At 40.5% G+C, this 27,789-nt stretch overlaps 1 protein-coding gene and 1 long non-coding RNA gene across 9 annotated transcripts in view; one reads left to right on the forward strand and one right to left on the reverse strand.

Annotated features, from left to right (window-relative positions):
* Window positions 1–3,551: 3,551 nt before the first annotated feature.
* LOC125636435 (uncharacterized) lies at window positions 3,552–26,674 on the reverse strand. Its single transcript, XR_007356591.2, has 3 exons — window positions 26,287–26,674; window positions 4,584–4,762; window positions 3,552–4,499 (listed from the first exon to the last, which is right to left on the reverse strand). It is a non-coding gene; the product is annotated as an uncharacterized LOC125636435 (long non-coding RNA).
* The window catches only part of PAM (peptidylglycine alpha-amidating monooxygenase), a 222,824-nt gene continuing 221,041 nt past the window's right edge, over window positions 26,007–27,789 (forward strand). For all 8 annotated transcript variants that reach the window (XM_048849474.2, XM_075128592.1, XM_075128594.1 and 5 more), the window contains exon 1: window positions 26,007–26,100. The gene's annotated coding sequence lies outside the window, so the exon portion shown is untranslated. The remainder of the gene's footprint in view (window positions 26,101–27,789) is intronic.

Raw genomic sequence — 27,789 nt, forward strand, 5'->3', positions numbered from 1 at the left:
AAAGAAACAAACATATGTGAAAACATACACCGATGTAAGAGAAGTTGCCAATATTTTGGAAAATTTAACCCCTAGTGGCTTTCATCCATTGTTCCTCAATTAAGATTCTGGGTTTCACCCCAGTTCTGGCAAAAAATAAAATAAAGAGAAAGATTCTGCTTTGGCTACAGCTGCTGTAAAGGTCCCTGGTTTGCATCCTTCATTCACAGCTCATTAATACCACTGAGAATGTCGTTACTACCTTGTGACATGGTCTGTATACTCACAATGGAAAATGACTAGAAATCATATACTGTACAGTAAGTAAATATGGTAACTAATCTTCCAGAAGGTGCTGCTGCTGCACATACAATTCCTGACATAGACTGATGAGCATTATACCGTGTAAATTGAAGATGACAGGCTACTATGTCAAAAAGAATCCTATGAACATTAATTCACACACACTTGCACCTGCCAATGGCACCACAGCATCAATTAAACTGCGGAAATGACTACATAAAATAATCAGAGGCAGTATCCATCTTTTATAAAACTATTTTATTTTTTAACAAAGGCTTGCTCATTTGGTTTCCTCCTACCCCTTTAATTGGTAAAGCAGCCCTCCAGATCTTGGTGGGAAAAACTGTTCCTGGACAGAATCACCCCATCCTCTATACTAAGGCATATCCTCACATCCTTACAAATGTTCTTGAGATTTTGCAGGCTACCCTAACCAGCTATTGCTGCCAGGGGCTCTTGAAGACTTGTATTAAATCCTGATTTGGATGCTAGACAGATCTTCTGAAGGCAGAACTCCTGGAGAGTAGGTATGATGGGAAATTTTCCTTTTGTCTTGTGTGAGGGGAAAAACATTGAGACTCCTGACTAAACCAGTCATTTAGGACAGGCAACAGTATTGCATTAATTAAACAAACCAATTAAGGTAGACTCTAAATAAGATGTCTGAGAAGGGGTAAAAAGAGATGGAAGGCTCAGACACCTCCAGGAAACTGAACTGTGGACAGTTTCTTTTCTTGATTTAGTTCTAGGTTTTGGTAAAAGTGTATAGGGAATAATATAGCCCATGACTCTGCACAGTGCTACACTTTATTTTTAGGTCACTCAAGCTGTGAATAAAGCAAGAAATCCTGGAGAGGGTTTTATTTGTATTTTTCAAACTTGGCCTCCTAGAAAATATTTCTGTCCAACTCTGCTGATGTGTGCTTTCCATAGGCCTCTATATTTGGTTCCATTTATTTTATTACAGGAAATTATATTGATTATGGATATGGGAAGATACATAGCAGCTGCCATAAGTCACATTTAAGGGAAAGAGAAGGGGGATTTGAGGAAGCCTTGACAAAATATCAAGTTGAAAATGATCAGTTAAGAGTATCCTATGTGATAAGGAAAGGGTGACTGGGCCCCTGGCCTGATCTTGATGCACTTTAGTTCTTGTGACATAACCCTTTCCTTCATATCTGTGACTAGCATAAGGTTCCATTGAGTTTTCCTTGGCTCTTTTTCATAATCATATTTACTGGTCTAATTTATTGCCTTCTGTGAAATTCTCCATTGATTTTAATTTGTAGCTAGTTCTTTCCTATTATTATTATTAATAATAATAATCAATAAAAAGGTGAGGTTAATTTTGTCAGCTTCATGTAGAGGTATAATTACTAGGGATGGGTGAATCAGGTAGTACAGAAATCTAATTGTCAGGTTTGAAAAGGAAGAAGCTGGGATTGCCTGCTGTAGAATTCTAAAATATAAGAGGGAGTAATGTCATGACAACATCAGAAAGCAAAAGGAAGACTGGTCTCGTGTCTAAGACACTGGTTTGAGAGACATGATGTTAATTAAGTACAATAACTTATAATAAAAAATCTAAATAACAAAAGCAAGAAGACAAGAATAACTTCCATCTCCATATGTTAATACACCAGAGTAAAGTTGTCAGAAAACCTTTATGCCTCAGTTTTTCCCAAACCTCAGCCTGCAGATCAGTGGAGGCTGCATGAATCAGTTTCATCTACCCTTTTTCAGATTTCAACAGTCTCTACTGTCATGAATAGCAATGATGGATGATGCAAAACAAAGAAAACTTAGTAGTACATAAACTCATGGTTTGGGCAAAAGTGAGAGTGGTATTGCTAGTAAATTGTATAAGCATATCCTGGTTTACATACCATGCATACGAAACCTAAATAAAATAATCTGACTCTGCGATAGCTAAAATTACATCCACAGTTATGACTATGTTGTGTGTGGATGACATTTTTTTGGAGCCACGGCTGCATGTACACATAAGAGTATGTTCAGTCTGATAATATAGATTTTATTTGACATAGCTGTCTATATATATGAGAATACCGTCTTTTTTAAGACACTTCTTTATATAGGACCAGATATGAAGGTCCTATATGTAGGGGCATGGAGGTGGGGAGAGAGAACATGCAAGGAGCCTCCCCTCACTTTTGGCGCTCCTGAGTGCCCATGAAAGAGTCATTACAGCTGGGCTCTTGGAAGCGTACCTGTGGGCTCAAGGAAGTGCAGAGACGTCTTCGATGTACTCCCAGTCACAAGGCAGGCAATGGCCTAAAGGGGGCAGAAAAGAGGCTGGGCCGTGACCCTGCTAGGTCCACTGGATCTGATCAGACTATCCCATACTGCAGTTTGCCCAGTGCCCCTGTGCACAGGGACTCTCAAAGCACAATCCCTCTCTGAGCCTTTCTGGAGGGCAGTACAGCTCTCTATTGCACCCTACTCAGGCCAGTGGATAAATGCTACAACTTAGCATATATGTGTAAAATTACTGCGAAAACAAAACATGCTCCAATTCCATAAGCTGGAGGATGTGTTGGCTGGCTATCAGCTAACACCTTATTTTCCATCCTATCTGCAGCTTATGAGGACCCCTGTTCAGTTCTAACCTCGTTTATTAAAACCTCACTTTTGACTCTCTTTTATTAATTCTTAGTTTTCTTTTAATTTTTCATATCTCATATTCCTCTCTTTTTTGCCTTAGAACAGTCTGTGCTTTGTTCTGTAGCAGCATGTGGTTCAGACTGATCCTTGGAAGCAATGTACTGGTATGATTCTTATTGTCAGTCACCAGAAGGAGGAATGACTCCTGATTTCTCTGGAGATCAATACCTTGCACACAAGCTGGCATAGCTGCAGATTTGCAGTGCTCGTGAGGGCAGCCCTCTTTCCCATACTGGCCACAAGCTCTAACTTGGTTGGTACAATGGGCTTTGTCCCACTAAAGACGAGGTAACATTTGACTGTCAAAGTAAGGTTTTAATTTGCTTTTTGGCTGCAATCTGTCACTAAATATGGTGCAGTTTCAACAACGATTAATTTCAAGTTATTTCTGAATCACTGATATTTATTAGGGGATCAGAGTTTATTTTTTAAGTACAGTCTCTTTCCAAACACTGTAGGCATACCAGCAGCATAACAGGGATGTAATTACTTGTGAGGGAAATGTGTTTGTTATATAAGGTTTCAGAGTAGCAGCTGTGTTAGTCTGTATTCGCAAAAAGAAAAGGAGTACTTGTGGCACCTTAGAGTCTAACCAATTTATTTGAGCATAAGCTTTTGTGAGCTACAGCTCACTTCATTGCTCTTCTAGATTATTTAAATTATGCATCCATACTATAAAAGCCTTTTAAATAAATAGTAAATAAAAGCTATTACATTTTTATATAACTAAAACCCACATGTAGTAAATGGTGTAATATAATTACTGCCTAATCTGTTAAATTAACCAGTTTTATAAGTGAGTAAATCTGCTGGGTGTTCATATATTGCAAGGCACATAACTTTGTGATTATATCGTTAAGGTTGAGAATATATTCCCTTTTAAATCAATGTTAATAGAATGTTTGTTAAAGTTGAACTTTAAATTTCCTGAGAATCTGGCATCATATTACCATTCAAATGCCAACTTTAAGTCTGCCCTTATACCCCCATCCATCTTCCACCCACAAGACACTCTACAACATCTACATTTCCAACATGGGCCCCAGATGCTAGTGCTTTTTTTTTTTTTAATTTCTCCTACTTTCCTTAGCTGATAATTGCATGTTATAACAACATAGACATACTATACAATAAATTTTTGCTAAATTTAACACTTGTTCACATTTTCCTATTGGTCTTCCTTTTCAATAAAAGCCGCGTTTTGCCCAACTGCGCGTGCTCTACAAAACAGCAGTTGAAAATCCTACATTCCTTTAAGAAGTAGTGCCCTGAAAAGCTGTGGTATGAAAATTAGCATTCCAGGCCTGCACCAATTTAAGTAAATGAAAAAACTTCCATTCACATTAATGGGAGCAGGAGCTGGATCCAAGCAAGTGCCAAGAATTTTAACATTAACATATGCACCTTTGTAGGTATATTGGATTGTCCATCACCACCAATAGCAATTCCAGTTCCAGAGTGAAAGCAGATGGAAAGTCCATCTATGAAGCAAAAAGGGTCTTTTAAGTTTGCATTTTCTATTTCATATCCTGTAAATACAAATACAAAACACATTAGTTATGATTCAAAATTACCATGTACAAATATATTTGATGAGTGAAACAGATAAAAACCTATGATATGAAGTTGTACTATGCTGACATATACTCAGAAGAATCATCTGTTTCATATCAGCTTAAGAAATAAAGAACAGATCTCTGTATTCTGTTCTTTGAAACTGCTATCTGTGATCAGGCTCCTCCCAGTCTTGTGGTATTTTTCCATTCAATATTTTCCTGTTGCAAAGAATCACCTGAAGTGAAGGAAAGAAGACAAAATTAGGTAATTTAATTTCATCTTGACTCCCTTTATTAATGCTGATGAATCTTATTATTTAACATTGATATAATGGTAGTGCTCTAAGACTCAGATCAGGGTCAGGGCCCTGTTGTGCTAGGCGCTATACAAATATAGAGCTAGACATCATACCTGCCCCTGGATAATCAGTTAAACAAATTCAGACCTGCTGACTGGTTTTGAAAACTTCATATGTGATTTTCAATTTCTGTTATCCAAGGTTAAAAATTCTCACAGAACTACCTTCCTGTCTCTTACACTATCTACTATGGGGTGGGGGGGGGGAACAAAACAAAGTAGATATTGAGTACTGTGCATAATGCTGTAGGCTCTGCTGTTGCAGTCCCCAATTTTGGTCTCGAGCAATAAGCACTTTTATAAATCAATTTAATATTGAGCAGTCTAATGCTAGACCCTGAGATGTAAAATCTTGCAAATAAAATATAATAAATTTAACTTGCTTTACTAGTGCTTCTTGGCACATTGTGGACCAAAATGTTAATGGAATAAGCAAAATCTAAATTATTGAGCCATTTACAAAAATATGCATTTTTTTCATGCTCACTTATATTGAAGGAAGATAATAGCTATTTTACTGTTTTGCCTCTACAGTTATACTTAGATGTAGATTTCAGAAAACAAACACATTGTCCCTTTGATTCTAAAATAAACTTGCAAGAGCCTTAGGAAACAAATGTCATTTCCAAATAAAGTCACCAGGAGTGAAAAATCACTACAAAACTGTAGGAGTCTCTACATGATCCTGCATCAGTTAAACCCCTATGTAGAAGCAGGTTTCAGAGTAGCAGCCGTGTTAGTCTGTATCCGCAAAAAGAACAGGAGTACTTGTGGCACCTTAGAGACTAACAAATTCGTTAGTCTCTAAGGTGCCACAAGTACTCCTGTTCTTTTTATGTAGGAGCAGTTTCTTCTCAACTAACAGAGCTGTTCACTTGAAGTCATGAGAGGACTATTTAATTCTAGTTCATGATCCTGACTAGTTTGGACTTTGGTCTTGTACACCATAATCTAGCAGTTTTAATCAATGCACCTTGCTGTTCTTAGGTTCTGTCATGGCCCTAAGTATCCTAGAAGCTTTTGGTCCTATTCAGCTCATTGTTCAGCTTCTGAAGGAGACTTAGTCTCCCAGGTATGTTTGATTTTTTTATAGGAGAAAATACCTTCTCAGCAGGCAAAAAGAATTGGAAAAAATAAGTTTCCCCTTTCAAGATGTAGTCTGTTGTCTCTACTTATACCAGCAGGAAATTGCATGTGTAGCTTTCTTAGGCTGGTTAATAGGTCCAACCCTAATGGCCCTCCAAACAAGCTCTTGTGAAGGTAAAAAGGGCACACCAGGGTGCAGGATTGCTGTAGGCTCATTTGTCACTCTCAGAAAGTTACTACTTCTGTCCCTTTAAATTTCAGACAGCTGCTGTCCTCTGGCACTTGCCTAACTATTTGCATTGCGAACTATACACATTCAAGCCTGTAGCTTCCTGTGTTTGCATGTCAATTATGCTATTAGTATTTCTGCCTGCCAATGTGACATGGTAAAGATGTGCTTCTCTTAGCATCTTTTCTTAGAAATTAAATTAAAAACCAAAGCTCATATTGTGTTGATGAAGCTAGCTAAAAATCCCCTATATTTGACTCCATATGGGGCATTAATCTGTCTTGGGGAAACAGAAGGAATAGCCAGCACAGCTGTAGTTAGAATAAAAACCACAATTATATTAGAGGAGTTGTAAAGCATTAAGAACATTTCTTCAAAAGGCTCTTTTTTTTTCCTGATTACAAAGAACAGTGTTATGACAGAACCATTTTCTCTACTAAGGGGATTCACCATTATCTGACATTTTATCAGCTGCATCAAAATAATTAAATCCAACATTGTTGTTGTAGCTTTCAAGTCCAATTTTAACAGATAAGTCACATTCCGGCTATTTGAATCTAGAACCGTTGTCATTCAGCAAAAAACAGCATTTTAGAATTACACGTTAACTGGACTATCTAGCCTACACACTTTCTTAACTGGAAATCAGAAAGTCCGTACAAACACAAACAGCTATAAGAGATTATTTTTTATCATTTATTAACTGCTGACATTGTAGAGATTGAGAAATGGCATGTAGAAACTGATGAAAAGACTGAGAAAGGGAATATATAGGAATGAACAATTGTTTTGGGGTAAATAAAGGTGAAAGGTGAAATGGAAGAAAAAATGTAAAAGATGAGGTGATGTGGTGAACAAGATAGCGGCTGGTGGTAGACTTGTGGTGTTTGTTAATAGTAAGGAACATTTTCCCATGCCATTGTGCCTGGTGCTGCAGGTTTCTTAATGTATCATTTGGGGTACACTCTACCACTCTGTAGGGACTATTTTGTATTTTCATTTTATCTCTGATGGATAGAAGCCAATGTACTGAACTGAAAATTATATTTCCATTTGTTTAGGAGAGGGTTCAGGACATGGATTGCAGAAAGTGTTGAGCCTCTGCCAGCCAGTATCTGTGAGCATTCTAGCTTTTAATTTTTCCTTTCATTTTTAATGATAATTCTATTCATATTTACAAACATATGTCACGTGGATAATCAAACAGAAAAAGAGAGTTAAAAACCCACAGAGAGTGAAAATAATTCATTGAAAAAAGAAAACAAAATGGAGTTAGGAAAAAGTAAAAGGAAATGGATGTCTGGATGGTGCAACACTTCCTTGCAGTTATGATCATGCATATATTTCTTCACCATTATATTTCCAAAAATTCTGCCCGTAGCTCCTGAAACCATTAAACTGATGTATCAGCCTCTCGAAATAGGTTATTTCTTTATGCACCGAAACAAATTCTTTAATATCGGTAGATCTGGATTTCACTCTTTTCATAGTAAAAACTTTTTCACACATTATGGACCAAATTTATGATGCCTGTAAAACAATGCAGCTCCATTGAGGTCAAGAGAGCTCTGCCAGTTTACACCTGCTGAGGGTCTGGCCCTGTAGCACTATCTGCAATTCACTGCAGTTGTGATGTGTTCTGAATTTCAGTGAAATCATGCAAGAGTATTCGGGCAAAATTTTGTAATCCTTGCATTTGCTCATGCTAGTATCCATGTTGTAGTAAACAGGAGTACTTGCATGAGTAAGGATTTCAGAGTTGGGTCCTTAGTTTTCTGGACTGAGAAATTACTGTTCCTCTAGCGTTTCCATGATCTGTACCATTTTGTGCTAAACAACCTATATTGGCAGGTATGTCCACAGCACATGCCCAATATCAGAAATGTCTGCTCAATACCTCTGCAGTAGATCATCCTCAGGACATGTTTTAACAATCTACTTTGAATCCAGTACATCATTTTGAACTAGACTCTCTCCAGCTAAATTCTGAGGTGTTTGCAGAAATCTTTCCCACTATTTGCTAGTGAAAGTTATATTTAAAGCAATTTCATATTTAAGTCTCCTATTAATCATGTTGTTGAGTATATTCATTACAAAACTAAGTTATGTGCTTCAGAAACTGAGTTCCCCCAAGCACTTTTGTAACAGTGCTGAACAAAAGACTACTGTCTAGTGCAAGGTTGTATCTGTGACGACATAGCAAAATCTGAAATATGATGAAGAGGGGTGTATTCATAATATGTTCATTTTGCAAGTTTGATCTAAAGACATTAATAGATTGTGAATTGCTTAGTCCCAACAGTGATCTCATTGGAAGTAGTCTGGAAAGAGACTTCTGGAGAACAACTCAGGAATCACTGACAGTGCAATTCTAATGGAGTTGAATTTTCAGTGAACAGGAGGGAAGTTTGGGGGTAGAACTGCTGCCTGTTTTATGTGAAGAAAGAATGTTCTCCACCAATGGAAGAAACCCAGGAACCCTAAAGAAGATCTTCAGAATGCTTTTTCCACAAAAGCTCTCATGGAGGAAGGTGATTCACCATCTGATAAGGATTAATTAATATTGTTCAAAGATAATAGTAAGGATTCATATTTGCCAGAATGTTGCCATTGATTATGCTTTACAGTGTTTCTTCCCCTCTATTTTCCCCATTATCTTTTTCTTCTTTTTTGGAGTGGCGGGGGTGGGGAGAACTTTCTTAGATAGGAATGTTTCTGGATTGAAAAATTGTGTATGTATATATACTCGAGTCAACACTAGATGAGTTTCTTCTGCTTTATTTCTCATATACTAGCTGGCGTAATTGTTGGCTATGAATAATATCTATTCTTCAACAACATATTCCCACTGCCCCTTCCCCTGCTGTTAAAATGGAGGGTTTAATGATAGCTTGTTTTAATTATGTTACTCCACCCCTGCTGTTAATAAAGTTGAATGGAGATTTAGCCACTTTGGTGTTTTAAGATATATGGCATCTAGCTCACACAGGGACTGATTATCCTGGTATTTTGTTACTGTGCCATACCAAATATGTGCACTCTTAAAAGATGTGGTTTTCACAGGATTAAATATTGTTATTCCTAAAATCCTGATTATATCTATAGTGTGATGAAAAGTTGAGGTGAATGAAGGCTGGCTGAGAGGAACATGCAGATATACATTATTTTATGGGATTAATCACTTGCACTGGGGCAAACTGATATTACCAGTGAGTAGAAACAATAACTCTGATCCTCAGATGTGGCCAAGGGACCTGATCCTACACTGCATTATACCATTTTTTAGGTCAGTGGAGCCATACCAGCAGAAAACTGCTGTAATGGAGTGGAGATTCAGGCCCAAGGAGCACAAACTGGAATTCAGGAAGTGGGTGGGGGAGGGGGGGAGTGGAAAAGTAGTCTACGCAAACAGATGCCAGTGGGCCCAAGAGATTGTTACTGGAGCTGGAGATTGCTGGAGCACAAGGAACCCCAGCTACACCTCATGTGCTGGCCTCAGCATGGAGTGGCATAGACTTTATTACACTGGCTCTCTACTTAATTTCTTAAACTATTAATAAATTGAAGTAAGATATTATAAAAAAGTTTACATCCATAGCTTAGTCAGCAAACTTTCTATATAGTTTTAAAGCTTTAAAAAAATAAAGATTTTAACTTATAAGGAAGTTTGTTCCTTTTGCTGATGGATCTCAATGATTAGCTATGAACTCTAACCTTGAAACAAGCTATTCAAAGTTCTCAGTTTTGCCTCAGTCTTCTATCTCCTTCATCTGTGAATTTGGGCAAACAATAGCATAGCTTCTCGCTCTTGATTCCTTAACCGTGTAAACACACAAACTCCCAGTGAGCTTTCCAATACCTGGCTGACTTTGGATCACTTTGGACTCCTGGAGGAGATGCTTTAGAATGTTTATTTCTTGGTTGCCTTAAATGTCATGTGGTCAGTTCTTAAAATTCTGTAAAACCTGGAAGAAATGGGAATACTTATCTCTTTTGCAGGGCTGTTGCAATGATTAATTAGTTAGTCTGCACCGTGATCAGAAGATATAAAGCACTAAGTAACGTTAACTATAATTAATTTTCTTTCACTTATCTTTAATACCAATGCTGTACCTTGTTCCTTTTTCTTTTGAATCTCTGTTTATTGGTTAGGCTTTATCTTTCAAAAACTGCTTTTAGTATAAAATAAATGAGCTCCAAAGTAACCTTAGGAATCATTAATTGTTTGCTCAATAGATTTTGCCCATGTATTTAAATAATGTAAATGTACATTCAGCTAGGGATGTTATATGGGATAAGGTTTGTGTCTGGTCTAGTCTTTTCCTCTATCTTTAATTCTTTTCCTCTTCCCTCATTCACAGCTAACTATCCTACCTTCAAGACTTCATAATTGAGTCTATCAGGACTCCACTCTATGCTGGGTGCAGGTGGCTACTCCATTGAAATATAATATACTTATGGGATTTCCTCATGAGACTCATTGACAGAGAAACCCAAAACACAAAGGGTACGTGCACACTGCTTATGGCAGCAATTGGCATGTATCATAGAATCAATCATAGAATCATAGAATATCAGGGTTGGAAGGGACCCCAGAAGGTCATCTAGTCCAACCCCCTGCTCAAAGCAGGACCAATTCCCAGTTAAATCATCCCAGCCAGGGCTTTGTCAAGCCTGACCTTAAAAACCTCTAAGGAAGGAGATTCTACCACCTCCCTAGGTAACGCATTCCAGTGTTTCACCACCCTCTTAGTGAAAAAGTTTTTCCTAATATCCAATCTAAACCTCCCCCACTGCAACTTGAGACCATTACTCCTCGTTCTGTCATCTGCTACAATTGAGAACAGTCTAGAGCCATCCTCTTTGGAACCCCCTTTCAGGTAGTTGAAAGCAGCTATCAAATCCCCCCTCATTCTTCTCTTCTGCAGGCTAAACAATCCCAGCTCCCTCAGCCTCTTCTCATAACTCATGTGTTCCAGTCCCCTAATCATTTTTGTTGCCCTTCGCTGGACTCTCTCCAATTTATCCACATCCTTCTTGAAGTGTGGGGCCCAAAACTGGACACAGTACTCCAGATGAGGCCTCACCAATGTCGAATAGAGGGGAACGATCACGTCCCTCGATCTGCTCGCTATGCCCCTACTTATACATCCCAAAATGCCATTGGCCTTCTTGGCAACAAGGGCACACTGCTGACTCATATCCAGCTTCTCGTCCACTGTCACCCCTAGGTCCTTTTCCGCAGAACTGCTGCCTAGCCATTCGGTCCCTAGTCTGTAGCTGTGCATTGGGTTCTTCCGTCCTAAGTGCAGGACCCTGCACTTATCCTTATTGAACCTCATCAGATTTCTTTTGGCCCAATCCTCCAATTTGTCTAGGTCTTTCTGTATCCTATCCCTCCCCTCCAGCGTATCTACCACTCCTCCCAGTTTAGTATCATCCTCAAATTTGCTGAGAGTGCAATCCACACCATCCTCCAGATCATTTATGAAGATATTGAACAAAACCGGCCCCAGGACCGACCCTTGGGGTACTCCACTTGATACCGGCTGCCAACTAGATATGGAGCCATTGATAACTACCCGTTGAGCCCGACAATCTAGCCAGCTTTCTACCCACCTTGTAGTGCATTCATCCAGCCCATACTTCCTTAACTTGACAAGAATACTGTGGGAGACCGTGTCAAAAGCTTTGCTAAAGTCAAGAAACAATACATCCACTGCTTTCCCTTCATCCACAGAACCAGTAATCTCATCATAAAAGGCGATTAGATTAGTCAGGCATGACCTTCCCTTGGTGAATCCATGCTGGCTGTTCCTGATCACTTTCCTCTCATGCAAGTGCTTCAGGATTGATTCTTTGAGGACCTGCTCCATGATTTTTCCAGGGACTGAAGTGAGGCTGACTGGCCTGTAGTTCCCAGGATCCTCCTTCTTCCCTTTTTTAAAGATTGGCACTACATTAGCCTTTTTCCAGTCATCCGGGACTTCCCCGGTTCGCCACGAGTTTTCAAAGATAATGGCCAATGGCTCTGCAATCACAGCCGCCAATTCCTTCAGCACTCTCGGATGCAACTCGTCCGGCCCCATGGACTTGTGCACGTCCAGCTTTTCTAAATAGTCCCTAACCACCTCTATCTCCACAGAGGGCTGGCCATCTCTTCCCCATTTTGTGATGCCCAGCGTAGCGTAGTACAGCACATACACTGCATATTCCCCAAGCCTGGATATAAATAGCATTTTAGACAGCGACACACTGCTTAGGCAATTAAAGACATGCCTGGACTATAGGGTATGTACCCTACATTGCTTTCTACACACCCAAGCAGTGCCTCCCCCATCTACACTGCTGTTTTTAGCAGTGTAGGTCCTGCTGCCGCCCTACTGACTGAGCCTTTCCCCATTGCATTCCCCCTACCAGAGCCTTTCACTGCTATGTGTTTCTACACACTACAGTACAGGTGCACCTCGCTCTATGCTGTGGTGGGTAGATATGTGTGTATGTAGTGCTTGTACCTTTCACAACACTGCTTCCGCCATTGTAGACAAGGCCTAAAAGTAGCAGACCCCAGGCCTATCAAGGAACAATAAAAGACCATTAGAAGTTAAAAAAAAAATCCCTTTTTTGTAAACAAGACTAGCACTATTAAAAATAAACCATGTGTAGTGACCCATATCTCTGCAAACTGAAGCTACTACCCTGCAGCCCTTACTCAGCTGGGCCTTTCGTGTAAGGGCTGTAGAATTGAACAATGAGCTGGGTACTTACTGTAGTCACTACTTAATGTAATTCTGTTCACTGGGTCAACATTTTACTTGTTTTTTACACTTAAAATTCTTAAGGCAATTTTAGAGATACAATCTTGGGTCTGATTCACAATTGCTTGACACAGTGCATAGGCTTAGGAAATCTCTTACATTATCATCATTAGGATATGTGGAATCTTCTCCACAATAAAGAAAAAGAAACTGAGAAGTGTGTGGAAAAACTCTAATTAAGTCAGGTGTGTATACTGAGTCTGCAAGTCAAGGGACAAGGATGTATTTGAAGTCATGGGAAGAAGCCTAAGAAGGAACTTAGATAATTTCACAGAAAGAGTTCTGTTTGGGTTGTTACATACAGTAAACCCATAACTAACTGTATGATCTGCGTTTGGGCCCAAAAACTCACTACTATTTGTTATATAGTTTATGTAAGTGAAGTTAGGGTGCACATCATTGTGATGTTATTGACATAAGCTATGACCATACAGATCATAGTTGCAACCACTGTTATATATTTGCAGCAAATATTGTACAAAGGTTGTCATTTGAAGTATCTATAAAGAGGTTATGATTTGCTGGTTATAATTATGATAGTTGTAAGTGTGTACCATTTTTGTATTTGAAGTTATGAATATGGGCTATGTACTTGAATATCAAATGTGTTTGATTCCAAGTAGCCTCAGTGAAGCATTTGGTCAGCTTCTTGAGAAGGGACTATTCTCAGTAAAAAGAAAAGGAGTACTTGTGGCACCTTAGAGACTAACCAATTTATTTGAGCATGAGCTTTCGTGAGCTACAGCTCACTATCATAATTATAACCAGCAAATCATAACCTCTTTATAGAGTGAGCTGTAGCTCACGAAAGCTCATGCTCAAATAAATTGGTTAGTCTCTAAGGTGCCACAAGTACTCCTTTTCTTTTTGCGAATACAGACTAACACGGCTGTTCCTCTGAAACCTATTCTCAGTAAGTGCTCAATCAAGAAACACTTAACTGACAATGGACTTTGGGAGATGCCAATCCACATCTGAGCTTTCCTGGGAACGTTCAACCTAACACGTAAACAATGGCGTCGGCCTGTAAAGAACTGAGTCATGCATGGACATGTGGCTTGCCCATGTGACTCCAACCTCCATCTTGCTGCTGTGATTTTCCACAGTCAGAACAAAGAGGTGTCCTTCCATAGGCAGAGACTATAAAAGGCTGCTGCATCTCCTCCATCTTGTCTTTAATCCTGCTTCTTACTTCTGGAGGAACCTTGCTACAAACTGAAGATCTGAACAAAGGACTGAATGACCCATCCCAGCTGTGGATGTACTCCAGAGACTTGATTTGAACCTGCAGTTTATTCCATCACTGCTACAAGCCTGAACCAAGAACTTTTCCATTATTGTATAAAGAAAAGGAGTACTTGTGGCACCTTAGAGACTAACCAATTTATTTGAGCATGAGCTTTCGTGAGCTACAGCTCACTCTATAAAGAGGTTATGATTTGCTGGTTATAATGATGAAGTTCTGATGAAGTGAGCTGTAGCTCACGAAAGCTCATGCTCAAATAAATTGGTTAGTCTCTAAGGTGCCACAAGTACTCCTTTTCTTTTTGCGAATACAGACTAACACGGCTGTTCCTCTGAAACCTGCCATTATTGTATGTAATTGATTCCATTTAACCAATTCTAGCTCTCATCTATATCTTTTTTCTTTTATGAATAAACCTGTAGATTTTAGATTCTAAAGGATTGGCAACAGCATGATTTGTGGGTAAGATCTGATTTGTATATTGACCTGGGTCTGGGGATTGGTGCGTTGGGATCGGGAGAACCATTTTTCTTTTACTGGGGTATTGGTTTTCATAACCATTCATCCCCGTAACGAGTGGAACTGGTGGTGATTCTGGAAAACTGGAGTGTCTAAGGGAATTGCTTGTATGACTTATGGTTAGCCAGTGGGGTAAAACCGAAGTCTTCTCTGATTGGCTGGTTTGGTTTACCTTACTGTGCAAAGGAACCCCAGCCTTGGGCTGAAACTGCCCTGTTTTAAGCAATTTATCCTGAATGTGGTACTCTCAGTTGGGTCCCACCAAAGCCAGCATTGTTACAATCATATCTATTTACAATAGTGTTAAATTTCTTTTATACTGTAAGACCAATGTATATTTAAGACACCAACAGCCACGAATGTGAAACAAGTATTTACTGTTTTGATGTTACACATTATTGGAATCATTAGCAGATGTATTTAAAATGTGATACGCCTCCTGACAATATACTGGTAGGCTATAATATGTCCTTATAACATGGATACAATTTATTTATTCATTTTTAAGTGAATTTAGTGTTGGTTTGGCAGAGCTGAAGATGGAAATAATCTGTCCACAAAAAAAGCATTGCACAGGCAACAACAATGCAAACTTCTTTCACACTTCCCCAACACTTTATCTCACCCATGATCTGCCAAGATCACTTACAGCACTGAGAGAAAAAAGCAATGTCTATGCCATTCAATGATAAGGATGCCAATATTGGTAACTGTTTTTGTTTAATCCTCTGTTCACCAAGGACTGAACTAAGACCAGCAATTTGGTTTTTAATATATTTGTTCTGTAGCATTTTTGTATTTTGTTAATGTTTAAAATGTTTAAGTATGAACTACTGTCGATATGCATTACATAGCTCTATATACATCTCCAGCTTACTGAGACTATTTTTTTTAAATTGGAATTTATCTTGGTGAATGGGTGGGGGGAAAAAAAGAAAACCTTGGAAATAACTTTGAATAAGATTGTAGCCTGAAGGAGTTAATGGGCTGATTTCCATTTTCAAAAGAGCTCTTCAAAGACTTTCATCCGTTATGCTGCCAGCATGCTCTTCCATTTGCAAAGTAAAATCCCCATGCATATCTCCAGATACAGAATGTGCTTCCTATACACTAGAGGAAAAGGGGAGGCTAGCATTCGGCTTAGCCTATGAAACAAAAAATGAAATAACGGTCTGGAGCAAATGATACACATTTCAAATAAGCAAGGAGCCAAAAGGCCTATAAAATATATTTTCAAATATTTAGTTACTCAAGTATATGTAACTGTACTTAAATGATGCTATGTACTCTGTGTGGTCTGCCAGTGAGGGTGCCATTGTGTTGTGCAAGTATGTGCAAGCAACAGAAGGATGTGATCCAAAACTATTTAAGTGCATAAAGTGCTTTTTCTTCTGTTTGGAAACAGCTAGTGACAACTGCATGGGTAGTGAGAGCAAAATTAAGAAAATCTTCAAAGCATAACAGCAAATACCACAAAATGAGAGCACAGGACTGGAAACTGAGCCTCTTGTCCTCTACACAACAGTGTAGTGCAATAATACTAGATCAGAATATCAGCCCTAATGAACATTTTAATTCAATATTTGAATAATCAACTGTTTCATCTCTAAGGCCCCCAATTTAACAAAGTACCTAATGTGCCCAATTTCAAGCATTTGATTAGTGCCAATGCTTATGTACCTTACTGAATTAAGGCCTAACACAGCAGTTTGCAGAGTTAAAAATAAAGATTTGCCAAAAATAATAAAAAAAACCCTACCTCCTCCCTCCCACACAACACTTAATGTTCTTTTTTTGTATAAATGCCCTACCCTTAGATGAATCATCTTGTTATAAAAAAGAACATGAAGAACCACTTTATTCTTACTGGTACTCATTAAAGCAGGGACCCAATCATGCAAAATGCCAAATCCCTTCAAGTCTTAGTGAAGCCTGTCTTGCAGTAAGAAAAGGAGTACTTGTGGCACCTTAGAGACTAACCAATTTATCCGAGCATGAGCCTTCGTGAGCCACAGCTCACCTCATCGGATGCATCTGTGGCTCACGAAGGCTCATGCTCGGATAAATTGGTTAGTCTCTAAGGTGCCACAAGTACTCCTTTTCTTTTTGCGAATACAGACTAACACGGCTGTTACTCTGAAACCTGTCTTGCAGTAGGTGCTCAGCACCTTACAAGATCTGGCTCTTGGTTACCAGGTGTATTTATTTTTCCATACTTTATGTTAAGAGGCCAGAGCTTAATAATAAAATGAACCTAGTTTCCTTTGACTGTGCTACACAAGGAACTGCCAGGTTATGCTGCCCTTATTATCTTTTTACATAAGTCTGGTGAGAGAAGGACAAAGGGGCAGCAGACATAAGTTAAACTCCACATTTCAATGTGAGCATTTTCACTGGGTTTGTGAGCTGGTATGTGATCACTTAGCTCACAGATCACCAGGTAAGTAGAAAGTGAAATCAAATTCAAGACTACCTTCAAACACTCAGAATAATGGAAACCACATTAGAAGATGGAAATAAATACAGTACAATAAGTTGGGGTATTAAACATAAAAACTAAGTCGGTCGCCTTATGTTTACTGTCGTGAAAGAAAAATAAAGAAAGCAACTAACTGATAACTTTATTACCACTAAACCATAATAACAACAAAAATGTGGGATTTTTTTCTTTTCTGTGTTCATGAAATCAAGACTCTTTTGAAACGAACAGAATTTTAAAGAGAAACTGTCATACCTTGTCAAGTATCAGAGGGATAGCTGTGTTAGTCTGGATCTGTAAAAGTGGCAAAGAGTCCCGTGGCACCTTATAGACTAACAGACGTATTGGAGCATAAGCTTTTGTGGGTGAATACCCACTTCGTCGGATGCATATAGTGGAAATTTCCAGAGGCAGGTATAAATATGGAAGCAAGAATCAGGCTAGGGATAAGGAGGTTAGCTCAATCAGGGAGGATGAGGCTCTCTTCTCGCAATTGAAGTGTGAATACCAAGAGAGGAGAAACTGATTTTGTAGATGGCTAGCCATTCACAGTCTTTGTTTAATCCTGAGCTGATGGTGTCAAATTTGCAATTTATTTGGATGTCATCCTGCAGCAAAAAAAACCTTCAGGACCAGACTTCAAAGAGAAACTGCTGAGTTTCAGTTCATTTGCAAATTTGACACTAACTACAAAAGCAGTTTCTCCTCCCTTGGTCTTCACACCTCATCTGCTAGAAGAGAGCCTCATCCTCCCTGATTGAACTAACCTCTTTATCCCTAGCCTGATTCTTGCTTCCATATTTATACCTGCCTCTGGAAATTTCCACTACATGCATCCAACAAAGTGGGTATTCACCCACGAAAGCTTATGCTCCAATACATCTGTTAGTCTATAAGGTGCCACGGGACTCTTTGCCGCTTTTATTAAAGAAATACTATGTTGTCTCTGAAAGTCAGTGGGAGCTACTGGGTATGCAGTAAACTTGAAAAGCAGGCCACCTGTTTAGTGAACTTTAGATATGGATTGAAGAGCTTACCTTTAGGCTTCCATTTTTGAAAATGGTAGGTTTCAATGTATTTTGTGTAAAAGAACAAGATTTTGAAGTTTCATAATTTTATAGTCATTTTTGTCTATACCTCTTGGAAGCTTGAAAATGAAATTGGTTTCCTCATTGTACGTTAGTAGGGTTGCCACCAATGTTCCCTCTAATTTTTGACAGGCCGTGTATGCAAAAAATTTCTTCTGTGCAAATTTTTGTGTGCACGGTGTTTCGCCATGTGCGTGGGGTTTAGGATCTGTGTGTGCGTGCACACACACACAGCTTAGAGGGAACAGTGGTTGCCACCATCAGCTGGACACATTATTTCTTCCCTGAAGGATCTCTTGGAGAGCCAACCTCGTCAGATTTGGGTGGGCCTGTATAAGAGTGTTTGACTTCAGTGGGAGTTGCTGGGGGCTCAGTACTTTTGAAAATTAGTCCACTTATTCAGAGGCCTAAATACAGACTTGGGACCTGGGCTTTAGACACCCTTTAAAAAATACACAAACCCTCAGTAAAACACACAAAATGGTTATGTTCCAATGAGATAGCTGTAGCTGAGCTGAAATATGTGTAATCACAAATGAGGAAAATCCCCCTACTTTCTATGAGATCTTAAAATGCAGTACAATGGCGCAATCCTGCAACCCCTATTCAAACCAGTGGGAGCACTGATCAGTGGGACAACTCGTGTGAAAATGAACTTCTTGTGCGACGGAAGGTTGCAAGATCAGACTCTGTTGGTAAGGTACTGTCCTCAATGAAACCATAAATGAAAATATTGAGGTTTATAAAATGCTACAATTATGTTTTTATTACAATTTTGGTATAACCATTTTTGTGAAACTGTCATCATCAGCAGATATTTCTATTTCAGAACAGAATTATCCTTTTCATTTTTGGGATTTTAAGAGAAAATTAGTGACCCTAGTTGTCCTTATTGTTTTGATTTTAAATCTCAGACTTCACAGAAGGAATTATAAGTCTCTTTTACTGCTATGTTGGATAATTGTTTAATAGTTTGAGAGTATTACTTGTAGGAATTGAAATCTTGTATCAGGGACTCTTAGATTAAATTACAATCTATTAATCTGTAATGATTTATGACCTTCCATTTTGTGTAAGCTCACCAAAGCTGTGGTAGGTTGTGGAACTTGGTTTTCTAGCAGGCAAGCTAATTTCCATGGCCTGGCTAATTTTTTCTAACAGCAGAGAGCAGATTGCATATAAATGAGTCCTTCCACACCAGTTCAACTTCCTGCCTGATTCATTATGGTTAAAACTTGGACATCCATGGTAATTTTTTCTTATAATTAAAAATGAATACACCTTTAGGATGGATTAATTTTGATTTGCTATATCAGGCTTATTTATAACCACCGGCAATAATGCAGGTCTTCACCTTCCAAAGATAGGGGATACGGTATTTAAAACAAAAAAGCCTATCAATATACCTCAATCCTGGAAACATGAATTATGATTACGCTCTGGAAGTGTCCATTCATAGTGTGTGTGCACAGCTGGTACCTAGGGAGCCAAGAATTTTAGATGAATAGCACCCTTAGTAATGATAATATAACTGCTCTCTGCAGAACTACTGAAATATTCATTATGCAACCTTCACTCACACAGAAGTCAGCAGGGCTACTTATGGAGTAAGGAACTACTCAATGTAACGTATTGAATGTAAGGAATAATGCAATAGAGGTATAGAGAAAGTACCATTTTAAATGGCATAAAACAGTTTCACACAGTGCATGCACACTGCACTAGAATATTTCTGGGATGTAGTGGAGACATAGGCTCGTGATTTCCCTACACCCGCCCTGAATTTTTGCAACACCCCCCCCAGTTTTGTGAACTAGTTACATGCCAATTTAGTGACTGTTTGGAAATTTGAATTGAAACTGAAACATTAATACAAACTTTAAAAACATATACAGTGTATGATAAAATACGTGTATCTGAAAAAGTATAATAGATTTGACAAGTATGAACATAGACTAGCTTCCTTATACAGCTGTTGTTTTTTATGACAATATCAATGCATTCATTTCGGTGATGTTGGCCCACCTAATAATTTCAGATGATGATTTGTAAGCGAAGTCTAAAAGAGCTCTCTGTGACAGCTAGTGATGAGCTGGCGCTGGGGGGAAAGGCTTCAGGACCAGATTGTATTTACATTCACACCTAATCTAACTAGGTATCCAGCAAACAGAGCTGTGTTGTCCAAGTGATAGATTTTGGCTGGGGTTGGGTTAAAAATCACTTGAATGCCGCGGGGGTGGGGGGGAGTGAAATGTTGTTGTTCTTATTGTATGAGTAAAGGGCAGTAGAACTGTACTTAGCCTGTGCTGATTGAGGGCAATCAAGAGAGAGGGTGGGGACCTGTCCCTCTCCACTGTTTAAAGACAGAGCTGATTAGGCTCCATAGATAGTTTTTCGTTGTGTTAAGTGACCACTGCAGCTGAAATCACTGATAAGCAGGTCTAAGTGCTTAGTCTTGCTGTGTGACAGTGTTTCTGTGGAAGACACAGCCCAAACTGCACTAGCTGTGAGGTTCTCCTACTGAGAACTCAGCTGAAATCACTGAGAGCTGGGTGGAACCTCAAGAGACCAACTCACAGAGGTCACAGTGGCAGGTGGCAGCAGAAGGTGACTGTGCAGGGCCATTGGCAACAGAGTGGTGGAGTGAACAGTGGCACAACAAACAGCAGTGGCCAGAGCGAACAGTGAGCAGCTGGAGGAACAAGCAAGGTGCCTTCTTGTCCCCCACCTGGGAAGTGTAATCACCTCTGAACTCTGACAGGTTTCAGAGTAGCAGCCATGTTAGTCTGTATCCACAAAAAGAAAAGGAGTACTTGTGGCACCTTAGAGACTAACCAATTTATTTGAGCATAAGCTTTCATGAGCTACAGCTCACTTCATTGGATGCATGCAGTGGAAAACAGAGTGGGGAGATTTTATATACACAGAGAACATGAAACAATGGGTGTTACCATACACACTGTAAGGAGAGTGATCAGGTAAGGTGAGCTATTACCAGCAGGAGAGAAAAAAAACCTTTTGAAGTGATAATCAAGGTGGGCCATTTCCAGCAGTTGACAAGAACGTGTGAGGAAAGGGGCGGGGGCGGGGGAGGGAGGGAATAAACATGGGGAAATAGTTTTACTTTGTGTAATGACACATCCACTCCCAGTCTTTATTCAAGCCTAATTTATATTTTTTTTAGAAATCTAGACCTGTTATGGTATTTTGGTGTAACTTGCATTATCCTTATGTTAAATTTGCATTATACTAACAAAACATTTACTTTATTCATATCTCTTTTATATGTTGCAGGTCAAAGTGAAAATGAGAAGACAAAAAACAATACAACAATTTTTCCACTCAAAGGCCTCAAAAACTAACCAAGGTGAAGAACGCATCAAGAACCAAGAATATAGCAACATGTCATCTGAAGGTTCAAGTGGTATATCTACATCCGACCAGCCTGAAGCACAAATACAGCTACCTATTGAAGAAACAGTGTCTCCAAAACCTAAAGGCAGTGAATGTTTGTTGGTCAAAGTGTTCCCATTTATTGAAGTTACAAAAGATGGCTCCTGGTGCACCTCTTGCAAAAAAGCTTGCGAAGAAGGAAAGCTTCCCAATGCTATAATTGGTAAAAGTGGAGGAGCTTGGTTTGTCAGACCGATCAGCAAAGCCAGTGCTGACAAACTATGTGAAAAGGCTGCAAAACACCAGGCCTCTGGTGCAGAAAGTCTTATAAGCCCACTTTCAAAGCCAATTTTAGAAGTACTTAATGAGTCTGTTAAGAATGCTGGAGACACAACACAGTTCATGCAAACAAACATGGCTGTGGCATCCTACTTTCTATTTAAGCAAGAGATACCACACATTACAAACTGGAGGCCAATGTTAAGTGCATTGTCACTTATTCATCCTGAAGTTGAACACTGGTTCTGAACAAGACCAGCAAATGCTCACTATTTTTCTGCAACAAACTCAACTGGCTGGCTAGAAGCATGCAGTGCAACAGTGAAAGACTCAACAGTTGAAAAAGTGAAGAACTCTCTCACCACATTCAAAAAATTTGCATACATGGATGATGAATGCACCGACGCAAATGGGCATCAAGTATTAAGTCATTGTGTACGTTATCTTGATGTCAGGGGTAGGCCAGTAGATGCATTTCTAGATGTTCAAGTCATAGAAGACACATCAGCTGCATCTGTGACAACCCACATCTTAGAAGAGTTAAATGCTTGTCAATTGGACCCCAAACAGATGGTTGCTTGTGCATTTGATGGAGCTGCAAACTTCTCTGGAAGACATGGTGGAGTACAAGCTTTGCTCAGAGAAAAGTGTAACCCTAATCTCTCCTGTACACACTGCAGAGGCCATCTACTCCAACTAGCGCTAGTACGATCTGCAGAATCTTCAAAAGACATTTAAAAAAAGCTAAAGATTTAATGTCTTCATTATATTCTTTTTTCAGCAAGAGTCCAAAAAGACTGAATATCTTGGAAAATATAGACGATACACTGGGACTGAAGTTCAAATTAGTCCAACCTGGGAAAACCCGCTGGCTTTCTCATGAGCGATCCTTGGCTGTTGTCTTAAAATTACTCCAGCCGTTATTACTGGCTTTGGAAAGTATCTACCAAAATGGGATGGATCTAAGTAGTGAGGCTGGTGGATTACTTTTTCTACTACGTTCAGAGAAGACTATTGCCCTTCTCTCTCACGTAAGTCTACTGTTGAAACCACTTGGGTCATTAAACAATGCCATTCAGGCATCTGCTACAACAGTAGTAGATCTTTGTCCAGCAACAGAAGCTACTTGGATCAATCAGAGAGGTATCCATTGAAAAAGTTCTGGAAGAAGCAAAGACTTCAGTCCAGAAGTTGACTAATGAAGGCATTTATATTGAAACCTTAAGTGAAGAAGACAAGAAGTGTTTGTTAAGACAACTGAAAAAGTACACAGACTTGATTCTTAAAAATCTACAACAGCGACTTCTAGATTCTACTCAACCTCTATGTAGCCTTTACAGATGCCTGTCCTATAAAACACCGACAGTTGAGTGGAGTGAGGCAGTACCAGCAATGGGGCTGCCATGTGCTCAGGACAGAATAGAGAATTTGAACACAGAGTGGAATATCATACAACATATGAATGAAGATTTCATTTCAACTTCTTTTTTATCATCACTAGTGGCTCAACCCGATGATCTTTGTGCTCTGTTTCCTGGGATGAAAGAAGTAGGAATTCATCTCTTGCTACTCCCAGTCACAACAGCTACAGTTGAGCGTTCTTTTTCATCATTGAATAGAATTTTGTGTTCTGAAAGAAGTCGCCTCTGCCTGATCATGTGAATGAACTAATGAGCACATCAGTTGAAGGAATGGAAGTACCGGATACACGAGAAGCCACCAAAGATGAACGCATTGCATTCCAGAAGTTCATTAACCGAGTTGTGCAAAATTATAACAAGAAACCAAGAAGGATGTAGACATAGTGCTTCATAGAAGGCTTGAGTAGCTAACTTTAATTTGTGTGATGATTTTAAAACATGAGTTAAATCTAATGGTCATGAAACTGGTCATGAAACCTTTTTCAGTTTTTACTATGGTGCCATACAGCCCACCTTCACCCTTACAGTCTCACCCCTCATCGGCCCTGACACCCACCCTGTAAATTCGAACACCCTCCCCCTGTAATTTCAATTCCTGGGGAAACCACTCCTTCAAACATGAAGGTGGATCACTGCATTATTTCAGGGAGGCTTAATACAGGTGTAAAGGTCTGCTTGTATGTACCAGTTGCAGGATCAAGGCCTTAGCCATTCACTGACTTACTGCTTTGTGTGTCAAGCTTAAGACATTTAATTTAAAAATGCTGAATGCAAGCACTTAAACGTTTGCTTAACATTACTACTGTGAACAGTCCTCTCGAAATTAATATTTGTATTCACTAGTATTCTCATTTAGTGGGCCTCCAAGATAAATTTAAGAAACACATTTCTGAACTTTTAGTTTGAATGATCAGCAACTCGTTAGAAATAATTTAAGAGTTAGTTGTGCACAGTTCCTTTTCCTATTTAGATCCCACCTCTCTTCACCCACCCATTTATTACCCAACTGGTCCACAAGCAAACTGTGCACAAGTTACATTCCTCTTAACATCTTTAGGGTGGATTGGCATACAATGTAATATACACCACCGAGAAACCCCAAAGTAATCTCAGACCTGCCAACATTCATTCATTTGGAAAGAACTACTTACTCATTTGCATTGAAATTGTGGAACCCTTCAGGAGGAGGGATAGCTCAGTGGTTTGAGCATTGGCCTGCTAAACCCAGGGTTATGCATTCAAACCTTAAGGGGGCCATTTAGGGATCTGGGGCAAAAATTGGGGATTAGTCCTGCTTTGAACAGGGGGGGGTGAACTAGATGACCTCCTGAGGTCCCTTCCAACCCTGATATTCTATGATTCTAACCCTTACTCATGTTGGTGAGCATTTACTCTTATGATTATTTCTATTTAATAGGAAAACTTGGGAAAGCAAGTACTCACCAATGTAAGGGTTGCACAATCTAGCTGTTGGTATTAATTTTAAATCTGCATAAAAAACCTATTAAAAGGGATTTGGTAGAGTGTTTTACCAAGACAAAAACATCAAGGAGTCCTTGTGGCACCTTAGAGACTAACAAATTTATTTGGGCATAAACTCATTGAGTTTGTCACAGCTGGATCATCCCACTACAGAAGGGACACTGCAGTCTTCTTCACTATCAGCTTCCCAAAAGCCAACCAAAGCTACTTTTTCTCTGTAAGATTTGAAAATTACAGTTAATTTTATTCCAAAAGCATGACAACAGCACCAGCATCTAGAGGATCTCTAGCTCCTCTTCTTTGCATGTTATAACAAATCTGCTTTCAGTTACTGATGCTGTTCATTGTCCAGGAGCTTTTCCAGTGAGAGCAATGTTCTTTCCTTGCCTCTAGTGTAGTTTGTCCCCCTTTTCTCCAGATTGTTTACAATGAGAATTCAGCATGGGAAAGCACTACACGGCAGGATGTTTTCAAGGATTTCCCTAGCTGGGAACACCCCAGACCCCCTTAAAAGGAGTTTCTCAGCTGCTTGTACCCTGCCTGCCCCAACTCTTCCTCCTCCTCCTCTCAGACGGCGTTGTCTGAAGAAAAACTCTCCCAAAATCAAGAGACGGTTTATGCTCCCAAAGACACCTTTCCCCTAGCAGACTCTCCTTCTCTTTGATCTCTTATGACAGCTCAGGAGGTTTCTCCGTGAAATACCCCCTGCACCGGGAGCTCTTCCCACTCACGCCCCAACACACGGCGTTATTCTATTACATATGTTGTCGCCCCCCACCGCCCGGCGCGGGGACATTCTGCACCCCCACATCCCACCCCACAGCCCGGCGCGGGGACAGACACCCTGCACTCCCCACCCCATCGCCAGAGCGGGGACGCTGCCTGCCTGCACCCCGGTGTCTCTCCCAGCCCAGGCTGCCTCAGGCGGGGTTCGCCGGGAGACGTGAGCAGTGGCTCGTCGGGCGCTGGGGAGGCTGCTCCAGCGGGCGCGGTGCGCGGCTGGCTCCCGGCGCTGCTCTGCGGGGAGGGACGGGAGGCGGAGCCGCGGCCGGGCCGGGGCAGGCGGCTCTGCCTAGGGGCGGGGCGGGCTCGGCGTCAGGCGGGGGGGAAGCGTCGGGTAAAGCAGCGGCCGCGGGCAGGAGGAGCCGCCAACGCCAGAGCCGCCGTGGGCAGCGGGTGAGTGCGCGGGGCTGCGGCCCCCGGGGAGTTGTGTCGTTTCCTCCCTTCCCCAGGGCTGGGTGCGGCCACCCCCGTCTTCCCTTCCCCGGGCATCTGCAGCGTTCTCCCCCGCCCGCCTGGTACAAGCGCCCCCTGCCCAGGCAGCCCCCGGGCACGTGTTTCCCGGCAGGGAAGGGCACCTACCCCGCCGCGCGCCGCCTCGTTCCCTGGCCCGGGCTGGGCCACTGCATGGGAGCAACTTTTCCTGGGTGCTGCCGCCCCCGCGTCTGGCAGCGGCCGGGCCCGGGCTGGCCGGGCTCGGCTTGGGCAAGGGTAGAGCGTGAGTCGCCCCTAAGGCTTGGAGGCCACCAGCTGCTCCGCTCCTGGGCCAGGGCTTCCCCCGCTGGTTTCCGGGCCGAGGGTCTGTGCTGAATCGGGGGCGCTCCTCGCCCAGCTGCTGCGGAGAGAACGGGTCCCTCTGCTCTTGCGGGCGGGGGCGGTAATTGGGGTTTCTGTTGCAGCCCCTGTTGCTTAGCGGTTTGTGTCTCCTACGAAGAAACGACCATTTTTTTGTGTTTTCCTGGTTACTTCGGGATTTAGAAAGTCGCTTTATGGCTTCCCGTTTAATGGAAGACTCACACCCCTTCCTGTGTCTGGAGTGGTGGATCAGCGCTACTTGACAAGTGTGTGTTTCTCATCCTCTAGCTGTACCTTCATATGCTGTTCTTTCTACCTTACTCAAGAAACACTTCAGTTTCCCTTTGACCAAAGTTTCTTATGCTGCATTGCTTACATATATACACACACAGGTACATCTTTGATATGATAGTAGCACAACAAACCTCGTAGTACTTGTCCTGGGGTGAGAGGAAGAGTCGGTAGTAGAGTCAGGTATATTAAAGGTGGTGGTGCAGCTTTTTAAATTGCAGTTGTCGGTAGTGCCATCTTGTTTATCATGGACCTGACTTATCCGCTATTGAAAGTGCTTTTCATTCTTACACTTCACGTTTGAAATTGTTTATGTTCTGACTTCTGTGCACTTACAAGGTGAGCAATGAAAATCAATTAAATGTATGCTTTTGGTCATAGTTTCACTTTAAGCTACCCAGCACTACATGTTCTGGCTTCTTCTGTCAACTGGAGAACACTTGTTTTAAAAAAGTCTGAATTCCTCATGTGAATATTTGAGAATTAGAAACCTTTGGGTGTTAGATTTTTTTATAGAAGGTTGTTTTTGAAAAACATAGCCATTAGGCCAAAATGTAAATTGACACTATCCCTGTAAAGTTTTGCATCCAGCATATTTTGGAAGACTCTGTAAAGATGATATAAAGACATAAAAATGCTCACATGAGAAATAATGAGTTACACACACACACACACACAGAGCTCTCCAGAGAAACACAGTATAAATTACCAAATGTTAACCTACAATGTAACTCAAGTATGGGTATTAAAATAGAAACACTAATTATCGAAGCTCCTTATTCAAAACCAAACAAAAAAATAACAAAACCACAGGCTCATAGCTTGGTATTCTGAATCCTTCCTACAATGCCAGATGTCAAACAAGGCCTCACCATCCCTATCTTCCCTGGGCCATTCTTTATATGTCCTGTGTGGTAGTGTACTGAAAAAAATATAATGAACCTTTGATGGTCCCAGATTCCAGAAGCCAAATGCTGACTTTCCAGAAATCTTAACTAT

This window comes from Caretta caretta, chromosome 5 (assembly GCF_965140235.1).
Source record: "Caretta caretta isolate rCarCar2 chromosome 5, rCarCar1.hap1, whole genome shotgun sequence".
Classification (NCBI taxonomy): domain Eukaryota; kingdom Metazoa; phylum Chordata; order Testudines; family Cheloniidae; genus Caretta; species Caretta caretta.